Genomic DNA, 13,178 nt, shown 5'->3' with positions numbered 1-13,178 from the left:
AATATAAAACACAACGAACCATGGGCAAGTAGCATGGCCATCTAACTGCCTTTTTCTTAAAAAAAAAAGACTAAGAGCGCATTATAAAAGACTGGAATTAAGAAAGCACAGAGATCATCAAAAGGCAAGAAATTCAACTCCCAGAATGCGCTCGCTCTATCTGAATGGTGAGCTCCGTTGAGTGCAAAATGACACGGCAGGGGAAAAAAGCAAGAGCAGTGACAGACTCATGCACTTTTGGGAGCCTTGTGGTTGTTAAACATCGTATGAAATGAATTTATTAAATAGATACGTTTAAACTTATTTTTAACTATCTTAAATACTACAAACTTGATATTTACTAAAGGGTTTAAAATACCACTGATACAGACACACATTGGACAGACAGGGCATCTTCATTAAACATAGATATATTATAAAATACGAAACGCACTTGCCTGCTACATGTTTTCAAATCTTCAAATTCATCACGGCTATGTGCAATTTTGTTGATCCTGCAAAGTACCAAACCCTCCCATCTATTTTCATATTGGTAAATATGGAACACAATGATACCTACAAACATAAAAACCTATTTTAAAAGATCTGTCCCACATAAAGTCCCCTTCCTATCGTATCCTACACCAGCACCAGCAAACATGGCGAGTGCAGGTGTGTTTGTCCCATTTGCCTGGAACAAACCCAACAGTCAACGTATACCTGACAGCCCCAAAAGCGAACAACTACGTGCACAGAGATCCCACAAAATGACCCTCTGGCTGCAGCGAAGGCCCCCTCGGGTTCCTGCCGCGAGCAAGACTAACAGATGGTGAGACAGAAGGAAATGCACTCCTAACACTGAGACTAACTTTTGGTAAGGAAATCACATTAAAGGATGCAACTCTTCCTTCCCCGACCTGCGAGATTTTGGTGTTGTTACCATGTGAACACGGGCTACGGTCTCACAGGAGTGCCCATTTCGGACTAATCCAAATATTCTTAGTTCTCCTCTCTCTAAAATACAGCTGAGGCCCACGCATCAAATGTCCAAGGCCAACAAGGCAAGATCTCAGAGCAAGGTTTCAGATTCAAGGGTCACTGGCTCCTAGTCATGATAAGAACAATCTATTTTGATATAAACATTCATTTGCACAATAACAGTCCTGTTGCCTGCAGGGAGAAGTCCTCTAGGCTGCTATTGTCAGAAGAGTTAAAACTGCACCTGTGGGAATACCTCGGATACAGAGTCAGCATTGTTACGGGTTGAGTAATGCCACTAACCAGACTGTGAGAAAAGTCTGATGTTAGAGTAACAGCAACTGCTAGAAAGAGGTATTTAATAATTAACTTTGAAGAAAAACTATTCAGGAAAGGTATTTCCGTCTGTGTAAAGCCTGCCAGAGCTCCTAACACTGGGATTCTGCAGCTTTATTTGGGATTATATATATCAGCTCAGGAACCAGCTCGCCAAGTTACCGAATTAAAATGCTGGACAAGATCAAGCATTGCCTTTTCTGATTATATTAATATTAAAACAAAAAAGCATTTCAGACAGAACTGAAGATGGAGGATGCAATCCCAACATGCCATGCACTTCACACCTCTCTATTAGTTATTCAGAAAAGGTCGTGTAGAAGAAAATCTGAATTGAAGACCGATTCCAACGGGCAACTTTCAATTTGATGGGTTCAATCTCCACTTTGCACTCTTGCTTTAAAGCTGGCAATAACCAGCATCACCTCCCGAAGAAGAGATCCCACCCTCCCTCGCTCCCCCGACCACTCCACTCTTGCCCGCAAACTGCTTTAATCTCTGCAGTAACACGAACAGTGAAGCAGAACAAAGCATCAATCCAGGTTAAACACCAGCTTTTTCTGTTTTGGGAGGTTAGTTTCAGCATCCAACACGTCTCTGAACTGGATCACTATGCAAATGTTTGCATAAGCAGCAGGAGGAAGATGGCAGAGGGCCAGAAGCAAACAGCCAGGGCATGAAAAGGGCAGAACCACTTTTTCCAAAGGCAGTATGAATGCTTAGCAGTGTGAAGCGAATCTGAGACACCACTGCCTAAGAGACAGGAAAGAAATCAACATACATACGGCCATCTGATTAACTCCGACGAAAATCTCTTGATTACTACTACCAAAATACCGTAACTGTGAAGAGGACAGCTTACTGAAACCTGCTGATGCTAAACTCCTCCAGGCAAATGCAAAACCTAAAGGAATACAGCTACAAGAAGAAAAACAGAATGTGCACAAGGATTGCTAACCCAGCCCACAGCAAAATCTCAGGGGAAACGAGGCACTTGGAGCTCCCCATGCTCTCCCAGGCCCACCAGACTAGGGGGGAGCTTTGGCATTGATGCAATACCACACGAGGCTGTGCTGGTCAGGCTCCAGTCCTGGTGGCCTTCGGCAAAAGGGCCAGCACAGTCTCCAATGCTATCTTTATCCCACGAGGAAACAGAGTGGCCAAGGCAGCCAAATGGAGCACTGTACCCTCAGCATGCCCCAAGGTGTGGTCCGCGGGTCCGCGCCAGGCAATGCCCCTCGCATACGGGACGCACAGATGAGGTGCTACCAGGCTTGGTGCTCTCCAATATCCACAGGCTTTCGTGCTACTGAAACGTTTCCCTGCTACGCTGCAACACAGCCCGTACACTATTGCAGACACTGACTGAGAAAGGCTAAATCCCCAAAAAACACTTTCTTGGGGCTCAGGATCTCCGAAGATATCCAAGAGTCAGCAAGGTCCGCCTTCATGCCACGCAGCCTCAGGGTCAGGGAACACCTCCTGGTCCGATTTTATTTCGGAGTATAGATGCAGTTTCAGAGACAGAAAAATAAAGAACAATGACATATACTAAGGCTCTAGGAAAGTTAATCTGCTACCCTGCAGCTCCCTTGTTCTGTCTCTATAAAATGGGACAACGGATTCTTAAGTCTTCTCCAAAGCACTCGCACTCTGTGGAAGAAAATGCTAGAACCACTTGCACATTACTCAAAAAAATTCCCCCTCCACGGTAATTACCTAAACAAATTTAATCATACAATATTTTGCTATTCACAACCCTGTAATTATGGTTTTATTCCCTCTACACCAGTCCTTCACTTAAAATTCACTTTGGTTACACTGTCTGATAATGAATTTTGATCATTCCATTAAATAAGTGAAATATCACAATAAATATTTTAGAAGATGTGTGCTGAGGCTTAAGCATTAATGTACCAGAATGCAAGAAAAATTCCTCCTTTACTTTTCTGTGAAGCTGTTGTTTCTCAGCGTGGTATCTCTGACTTCAAAACTCAAATACTGATTTGAAATCAGTATTGAAAATCAACGGTCATATCCATTCGTTCTCACCAGCACCATGAGAAGAGTCTTCTTACTGCCCTGTTTAAGGGCAAATTTATGCAGTCCTTGATTTCTTTGCTAGGCAATCTGCACCAGTGACAAACTGTTTTGCAAAAGGGGTCAAGAGTGACACTTCCCCCCCCTCCTTTTTTTTTAAAGAAAAATAAGAAGAAAATTGAGTGAAGTAACTGTTGAACCTGCTCCTTATTTCTGAGGCAGTTTGTAATCCTTTGTTCGCATATATTTGCACAGCACAGACTTCCCAAGAAGAGGTTAAGCCCCATTAACTTCTGGTATTTAGAGTCTTAAATACCAACACCATATGACTGAAGTGGGTCTTAAGATCAGACTGTAAGAATGCAATTTTTTTTTAAACAGATGTACTTCACCACTAGCACTTCCATGCACATAAAAAGTCTACACATGCAAACTATTTCTGCAAATACAGGGTAGTTTTCTAAAAGTTCCTTCAGTTTCCAAGCAGCTTTGGATAATAAAATTCTCCTTTGTCCTTTGTCTGTTCTACTTAGTATTTATTTTCCTTGTAAACTGTTCAGCCAGTCATGGTATCTTCGGGGAAAGGCTGAAGTTCAATCAGGCAGACACGACGAGACATTGTGGGGAAGGACACACACAACGAACACAGGAGACAAACAACTTATTGTACTGGATGAACCAGGCTAGAAGACAGGCAGAGAAGCAGATGTAGAAAAAGCTTAAAAACATTTCAAATATAAGTTCAACCTGAGAAAACAGAAAAACATTTGCAGTAGGAGTTTGACATAAGAAGACAGAACCTGTTGGAATAAAGAGAAACCAGGTGTAAAAATCTAGCATGCATTGGCACAGTCAGGTTGGTAAAAATGGTTTAAAATCTTTTGTAAAAAAGATTCAAACATATTACTAGGGGAAACAGCAAGTATTTACAAATGTTAACCACAGTGAAGTTTACAGAAAAGGCCAACTCCCGCTGGCAATATAATATCCTAAGTGTCTCCTTTTAAGCACCTGCAAGGTTTCCAGTGCTATTCTGTCTGACCTTTATTTAAAGGTCATTCTTCCAGCCAAGGAATTATGGCCAGCCCCGCCAGCCCCGAGGCAGGTAGCTTTAGGCTCTGTTCATTTCTATAGTTGTTTTTAATATGGCCTCTGGTTTTGTACATTTATTAGAACTTCCGTTTTCCAATAGACAGACCAACAAACAACAGTACTCATAAGTCATTCTTTAAACACTACTTGCAATAGATACTATAGTTTACCTAGGACAAAACCATAACGCACTTCCAAGTATTAAATAAGAGACTGGATCCCACAGCAATTGCATACACTTACTTGTAAAAACAACTTCCATTTTGAAAATTCATCTGGTTCAGGATGTATTAATCTAGAATTCCTTAAAGCAAAAGGAGCTAAATAAGTAGCAACTAAATAACTAATTCAAATATGATGAAAAACAACAAAACTTTTTAAGAAAATGCACCAAGCGTATTATCCCAGATACCAAAGCTCACCAGTACCCCAAATCCGAGATGTGTCTTCTTGGACTCATAAATTCAAAAATACCCCTTTCTAAGCAAGTAGGGTTGGATCTGTCATATAAACTTTATATTGTTGATCTTGCTAGGAGCAAAAATATCCGGGGTAACCTTCTGAGATCCTTTTTAAGCAATTTCATAACTTGCACGGGGATTCGATCACGTACGTAATTCCACTGCAGTCAACAGAACTACTTTAGGAACAGCTCCAACAAGACTAGACCCCTGCGTGTTGTATTCACGAGCAAAACAACAGCCAGGGTAAGCTATGAAAAGGCAACATGAAACACTGAAAAGTTTATCCAGGTCCGGATGCAATAAGGCATTTCTTCATAATATGACAGCTTTTCAACTATCAAACCAGGAAAATACACTATGGCTTCAGCTGGTACACTGGCTCTGTCAGCGGTCCAAAGTATCACTTATAAATATTCACTGTCATGAAGCATCCTTGCATATAGCAACAGGAGATATCTAAGCTGCAAACTTCAGCAATGAAAAAAAAATGTACATAAATAAATAAAATTTCCCCTTCAGTTATCTAAAACAAGAGTGATACAATGTCAGTAACTAGCATTGTTCTCTTCAAGTAACATAAGAAGTATTACACCACTATGATTTTTAAAAGTCTTTATCTAGTTACTAAAAGATGGATATAATGCTCGTTTTGGTTTCCCCAGAAATTTTCGTAACAAAAGAGAAGCACATAGGGAAAGCAATTTTATCTTCTAGCCTTTCTGTTTCCAGCCTCTGCTTGCACTTGACTACGTAAATATCAAAAAGATTATAATATGTTGGAAGGGAAAGGACATAAGAGAATTTAAAAAGATTTATAACAGGAATTTGAAAAAATTTCAAAGCTTGAACATATTTACCGCAGGTTCATATTCCCAGCGGGCAAAGCAGCTTAGTTGCTTGTTAATTTGCATTTTATGCTTATCAACCTTTTTCCTCTTTATCCACAAGGAAAACATTTTTGTGATAATTCAAATACAAACGTAATTAAATGTTAACAGAGAAGCACTGTTGCTGTCTCATTATGTAGATTAAATCAGGTCCTGGGAGTAGATAAAGCAGATTCCCTCTTCTCCTTACATATGGGTTAGCATTTAGAGCTTGCTATAAAGTTTAACCTGAATTTTCTTCAGATGTGATCCTGACGGCGGCTACTATGTTACTTTATTTGCTGTGTTGCCAAAAAAAGTCTCATTGTTTGCATTAATCAAAGAAATAATACGCCAGTTAAAAAAAAAGACCCTCTATTTTTCTTACAAAATGATGAGTTATCTTTGAGAGGTGGTTGGAAAAAAAAATAAATCTTTCTTCTGTGTTGGGTTTTTCTCTTGTTTAGGTTCATGATACTCGTTTTTAATTCAACTCAGCGGGAAACACCCCGTGAAGTCTGTAGAGGGCACCAGCTACCCAATGTCCTCGGCAGCCTCCCAGGTGGGATTTGGGGGCACCAATCTCAGACTCTCCAGGTCTGCAAATCTGGGCCAGGCCCCCACCAAAGGGCCCTGTAGTTGGAGATTTCCCAGTTACGCCACTCCAATGCAGTGCTCTAGGGAGAACACCAAAACACGAGGGGTTTGTTCCAAAGCAACCAAGTTTTGAAGTACAGAAATCCTCCACAACACAGAATTCTCTTTACAGATCTGCTTCACCAGAGCAGTCTGCAAGCTGTGAACTGCAGAGACCAGTTTCATTGGTCAGCTTCATTTGTACCTAGGTTTCATTTGAATTACTAATATCAGAGTTCAGAAATCTCAGATCAGGACCATTTGTAGAAACATAGGTCAAGTTGTGACTATCACTTTTCATCAGCATCAGTAAGCATATTGGCAATACATGAGGCAATGCAGTAAGTGAATAAATGTCTAGTTCAGCTGCTGCCTTAACTTCTGAATAGCTGAGCAGGAACAAGCCCTGGTCTCAGTTAGGACCACTAAACCAACTCATGTAGAGAGGAGGGAAGAAAGAAAGAACTACCAGGCCTTGATATATTTAATTTTTTTCCTTAATCAAGGGGGAAGCAACAAACAAATAGTGACCCAGAAAGGATGCTCACACTGCAGAAGAACTAGGGCAGGTGACCAGCCCTTGGTTTAGCCAAACTCCAGCGTAAGCAAAGCCACGTGCTGTGTCATCGCTATCTCTGCACCCATCTGTGTATGTCTGCAGCAAATATCCCTGCTTCCCAGCAACAGATGGTCTCTGGGCTTCTCTTATCCTAGCTGCAGAAAAACTTACCTCATTTTTTCAGAGGAAATTTTGAAAAAGGAACTCTGCAGATCTTCTCCGCATCTTGCCTGCTTATTTTCCAACCCAAGGTAAGCATATCTCGGGTTTTAATTTATACTCCAGCCTGTGCAAGCAAGTCTGAGCTCATGGTGAAATTAAGGACATTCTTTAGGATTGTGTACATGAACAATGATGGTGACGGCAGACTGGGGAAAAATATCTGCAGGCTCAGAAAGGTTATGTGATCCGCCAAGATGACCTAGGCAGCACAGTGATTCTGTAGAAGAACAGAATGATTGAATCATAGAATGGTTTGGATTCGAGGGGACCTTACAGATCATCTCGTTCCAACCCACCTGCCATGGGCAGGGACACCCTCCACCAGACCAGGTTGCTCAAAGCCCCGTCCAAGCTGGCCTTGAACACTGCCAGGGACAGGCCATCCACAGCTTCTCTGGGCAACCTGTGCCAGGGCCTCACCACCCCCCAGTAAAGAATTTCTTTCTTATATCTAATCTAAATCTACCCTCTTTCAGTCCAAAGCCATTTGCCCTTGTCCTTTCTCTACCTGCCCTTATAAAAAGTCCCTCTCCAGCTCTCTTGTGGGCCCCTTCAGGTCACTTCTCTGGACCTGCTGGCTGTGCAGCTTGCAGGACAGCCCAGGTTGCTGTTAGCTTCTGTTGCTGTCAGGCACACTGATGGCCCATGCCCAGCTGCCTGCCTGCCTGGACACCCCAGTCCCCCTCCTCAGAGCTGGTCTCCTGCCAGCCACTGCCCACCTGCACTGCTGCAGGGGCTCCGCCTTCGCATTTGTCCTTGCTGAACTTCACACAGCTCCTGCCAGCCCATCTCTCCAGCCTGCCCTGGTCCCTAGGATTGGCAGCCCTGTTCCCCCAAGCTTGGTGCCATCCGCAAACTTGACAAAAGCACGCTCCATCGCCTCCTCCAGGTCAGAGATAGAGATAAGGTCATTGTGCCCTCGTACTGACACATGTAACAAAGCCACGACCAAACCATTTACTTCAACTTGACCCTATGAAGAAGTGCAAGGCGAGGACTAAGTTTAGAAATGACACTGGCAACCATGCTGGATGCATGGACAGCTTGGTCTTACAAAGGCCAACAGCAAAATGCAGCACTCCTATTTGTATTTTGTGTTGGAACAGAGCCGTAAGGGTTAAGATAAAATCAAAAAGATTAACCTACAACTACGACTTCATTCTGTAACCCCAAAGCTTCTTGAAAGTTAGCGTATAAGCAAACATGCATTGTGCAATTTCAGGTATTTACACACTGCAAAATACACTCTATATAAAGTTTTTTCAACCATACAAATGCATGCTGGCTGTTAAATCTACCACCGATAATGTATTCCTTTCTCATGCTTTTCAGGGGAAATCACATTTAAAATTATCATTGCCTGAATCTATAGTTTTATCTATGAACGGTCCAATCTATACTTTACAACAGATTCAGGTAAATTTCAGCACCACCAAAAGTTCTGGATTTATTTCTATCACTTACAGTGATTTCGTTACAAAGTGTAATTTCTACCTGTTTATGCAGGTCTCTAATTCAGTCACAGGTAATGTAAGTCCTAAAATGAGGCTGCTGGAGAACCAGAAATACTTTAAACAAATTTATTTCTAATTGACTAGATTTCATGTTGATTGTACTCCTGTAAGACCTGATTAAGGGAATTCATTACCATTTATAATTTTATGACACCATACTTTGGAGATTCCAGACATGGAAATTATCACAGTCTAATCAAGATATGCAAACTGAATATAAAAGCACTTAAAAAAAAAATCTTGACTGAATCATAATATAAAAGATTCCTAATAAAGAACTGCATTTCTTGAACTCCAGGCATACCACTATCAGTTTCTGCCGTTAAGTATTTAGTATTTAGTAAAAGTTCTTGCTAAATGCTCCATACCTATCGAGCAGCCACTGATACAGGATTTCACAGCCAGAAACCTTTGCGATGGCCACCCACATGGGACCGCATTTCCCTAGAAATGAAGAGCAGGGATGCCTAGGAACACCATGCATGAAAGGACTCCCAGTTTTCTATAAAACTGAGGGCTGGGGTGACCCTATGAGATGCACCCTTCACTTTGCTTAACTTCTTTCCGTTTTGTTGCTCAAATACTTCCACATATGTTGCTAATCTGAACGATTTCTATGCAAAGCTCACTTCCTAGCACTGCTCTTGATGCCATCAGAGCTACCTACCCCTGCACCTCATTATGCAAGAAGAACAACGTCTAGGCAGCTCTGCTTACTTTGTAATGCAGCTGTGCAGGGAAGGAAATAATTAAGCCCATCATGTGAACCAAATCCTTCAGGACATATCCATTAATGAGATTTACTGAACCCACTCTCTGCTTTGCTGCTTGCAGGAATGAAGGAGGCAGAGACAGAATGAGAAAAGCTCTCCTTTTCAGCACTGATATAAAACTAGAAACATATTTTGTTCAATCCACACTTTTAAAGAAAAGCAGCATTAAAAAGAGATTTGCCATTAGGTTTTATGTCTGCTTCACGTTCTCCCATGGATTTTATTTAGTCTGCCTCACAGCTTTGGGGTTTTTGTGGGTGTTTTTTGTTTTTTTTTTTTTTTATTATTATTATTTTTGGTGTGGTTTGTTGGTTGTTTTGTTGGGGTTTTTGTTTGTTTGATTGTTTTTTACACTTGCCATCACTTTGCTGCCTCATGTCAAAAGTTTTCGCCAGGCCTTAATAAATCTAAACTCCTCTTCTCCACATGGTTTTTCAGCCATACATGGAAAATTACCATTTCTGCCTCTTCCATGGCACTGGAAGCATATCAAAGTTCAATTTTCTTACATGCTTTCATTTTTACTTCATAATTTTGACACTTCTCCTGTCTCTCCGCTTGGTCACAGGGAGCCACCAGCTCCTCCCCAGGTCCTTGTACAAGGTTTCGGGTTGTCTCCTAACCTTCCATCCAAGAGACAGGTTACCCGGGGCTGCTCTCTCCCACCACAAACCTGCAGCTATCAATATCCCTGACAGCTGCATTTCCTACCATTATGGCTTGCCTTTTCTTGCCACGCAGGGCTCCCCAGGCACACTACGCACCAGAGCTGAACCGCCACTGCTTCTTGCAGCAGGCATCCAGGGTGCAGGACTGGATCCCCTATCTTCTAGCCTAAGGAAGACTCATTAGATCATAGCAAGTCAGAAAGACTACAATACAAAATAGTGGTTTGCTATATTAATAAGAACCAAATATAATTACAGTATTTCCTATATTGTAATAAAGGCTGCTAAATATATACAGATACATAAAAAAGAAAAAACAAACCACCACACCCCACCCTAACCTAAAGACTCAAAACCAGAGACTGATACGTGCAACAAAGACTTGTAACAATATTTTTAAGAAAATCACAGAACTGGGATGACAGTTCTGTTTCACTACCTACTCAAAGCACGTAAAGCACAGAGGAGTGTTTACAGTCTATATCAAACATCACTGTCACTGTTGGCTCTCACTATGAAGCAGCGCAGTGTGCTCAGTCATGAATGTCTGCTTTTCACATCTGCAGTGGTTGTGACTGCTAGGAATGTAAATGGGAAAGAATGACATTTAAAAAAAAAGACTGAAGAGGTAAGCAAAGGCCTTACAGGATCACATTGGTATTTTAAACTATATTTCAATGTCTATACATTACCAAAGCTAGCTATGAGTAACTGTGGTTCCTTATGCTTCAGACTTACTTGAAAGGTAGTTTGGCCATACACTGATGAAGTCCTCCTGTTTCCCACACACAGTTTAGCAGCAGTAAGCAAATAATTTAAAAATGAGTGACTTAAGTTTATTTTCCTATTCTTAGAATTATTTCACATATCTCCTTTCACAAACCACAACTTCTCACTTCTGTATCCAATTCAAATACTTACATTCCTTATCAGGGAGTGACAGCGTGGGCTCTCGTGGGATGTTTTGGTCGTGTCATAGACTAAAGACCAGTCTCACTCTTGAGAAGCTCCTAACCACAACTGCAAACTCACTTACACATGCAGCCAATAAAACATAATTACTCACATCAACTCAACACACTGTCAAATACAATACTGAAAATCTAAATCTGTGCACCTGTTTCTGTACCATTACCCTTCTCTGATGATCGGCAGAAGTATTCATCTCTGACAGTGGCACTACCACAGAAGCAAACAGTCAATTATTAAGTGCCTAATAAGCTAGAAATTTTTGTTGTACTGGCCTTTGAGGTACACATTTTTTTAATCTTTCTCTCCTTTTTCCATTTCTACAGACTACTGCTCTAAATTATACTGTTTCATGTCACCACGCATTTTATGGCAATCCATTTCATGCATTTCATATAATTCTTTGTATTTTCACTTTCCTTCCAGTGTTCATCCAAAGATACTGTTAGAACTCACTACCTTATCTTCGATCTGTGTTCGTAATGTGCATTAACACAGACACCTGCAGTAGCCAATGCAAGAAAAGGCACCTTCAGTTTCTCTTATCACAGAGAAAATCAACTTTTTAGTTTTCAGATCATGCAAGAGTATGAAGCTTTACCAAAGGAAACCTAATTTTAAATCACTATCCTTTTCGTTCTAGTTTCCTGATTTCTGAGTCTAAAGTTTCTATTTATTCTGTAATGACTGGAAGCCAATAAAATAATTCTAGTTTAAGAAACTGTTTTGCATAAAAAGTTATAAGTCATCTCCACTTTTTAAAATTGAGTTTTATAAGAATGGCAGGAAAGATAAGTTTAAAAAAAAAAAAAAAGAAAAAAGAAAAGAAATATGTAGAGACTAGAAGCCTTTTTGAATAGCAAACACTGAAAATGTAGCATATAGGTAAGGTAAAAAAAAAGGATACAAGGAACATGTTTGTGCTGTGTCACAAGAGGCTCTACACTGACTCACCAGTCCATCAGTTCTCACCTAATTGCATGACAAGGGCATTACAATACAAAACCCCAGAAATTCTTTATCCAAATCTAACATCCATTGCAAATTCACAGTGAACTCATTAATAAATTGCTCCTAGGAAAAAAAATAGGGTTTTTAACGTGTCTAATGCAAGACGCATTATAACTTTAGGCTATCTGCTAGTTCATATTTAAAGTATATTCTGCAGGAGGAGGGAGAGAGCTGTTACGCATGAGGACAAAAGTTAAGATCTGCCAACCGTCTTCACTCCAGGCTACAGTTAAGCTGCAGATTCCTCTGCTCCAAGATCCTTCTTGTAATCCACCCAACACTGCAAAGCAGCATGAGGAACATTTTCCTTCTTGGGGATCACGCAGGTTTTTCAAGAACTTTTGACCACCTGTTTATTGAAATACCCCTTAGCAGACCCCAGCAAAACACATGGTTGAAGTCCTGGGCTGTAACTGTAGGTATGCGCACTGACACGAGTAACTTAAATGATTTCTCTATAAAATTAGTTTGGTACACTTACTTGTCAATATACAGAGCAGCAGCGCCAAGATGATCATCAGAATCTAGCGCTCTCTCATCTCAGATTCCTATGAACAACACAGAAAGATAAAGATTGACATGTGGCAAAAGAAATTCAGTGACCTAATGGCCACCCCATTTAAAATTTATAAAGCAGAAACCCCCACAGCACAAAGGAGATTTTGATACGGTAGGCTGCAAGAAAGAGAGGAAGTTTATCACATCGCAAATTTCCAACATACTCATTATGTTGTAACACAAATATTAGGCACAGCTTCACAAGGGCAGAGCCTGATTTAACTTTCCTCTCTTCAGAGTGCTTCTGGAAATATGAAGTCAGCACTAAGGCACAAGTAGGCTCTTCTGGTTATCAAGACAGACACAATTTCAGGCCAGATCTGACAGAAGGTGAAAGATGCTGCTCTGCTGTTTCCCACAGACATGTTCCTTGATTTAAGTCTTGCCAAAACACTGAGCATCCCAGACACGTGCATTTGCTGAACATCACAAATTCGGGCAGCAAGAAGCCTTTCCCCCCGCCCCCCAAGTCCACCTTAGCTGCAGAAATTCAGGTCTGTTGTTTCCGTCCCC

General features: G+C 41.0%; 1 protein-coding gene across 1 annotated transcript in view; it reads right to left on the bottom strand.

The window, feature by feature from the left end:
* Positions 1 to 12,657, bottom strand: part of SHANK2 (SH3 and multiple ankyrin repeat domains 2) — a 331,195-nt gene extending 318,538 nt beyond the window's left edge. The window contains exon 1 of the mRNA XM_075425300.1: positions 12,589 to 12,657. The gene's annotated coding sequence lies outside the window, so the exon portion shown is untranslated. The remainder of the gene's footprint in view (positions 1 to 12,588) is intronic.
* Between the last annotated feature and the right edge of the window lie 521 nt (positions 12,658 to 13,178).

Source organism: Opisthocomus hoazin, chromosome 7, assembly GCF_030867145.1.
Source record: "Opisthocomus hoazin isolate bOpiHoa1 chromosome 7, bOpiHoa1.hap1, whole genome shotgun sequence".
Lineage (NCBI taxonomy): Eukaryota > Metazoa > Chordata > Aves > Opisthocomiformes > Opisthocomidae > Opisthocomus > Opisthocomus hoazin.
Note: the sequence above shows the minus strand (reverse complement) of the source record. Positions and strands in the feature narration are given on the sequence as shown.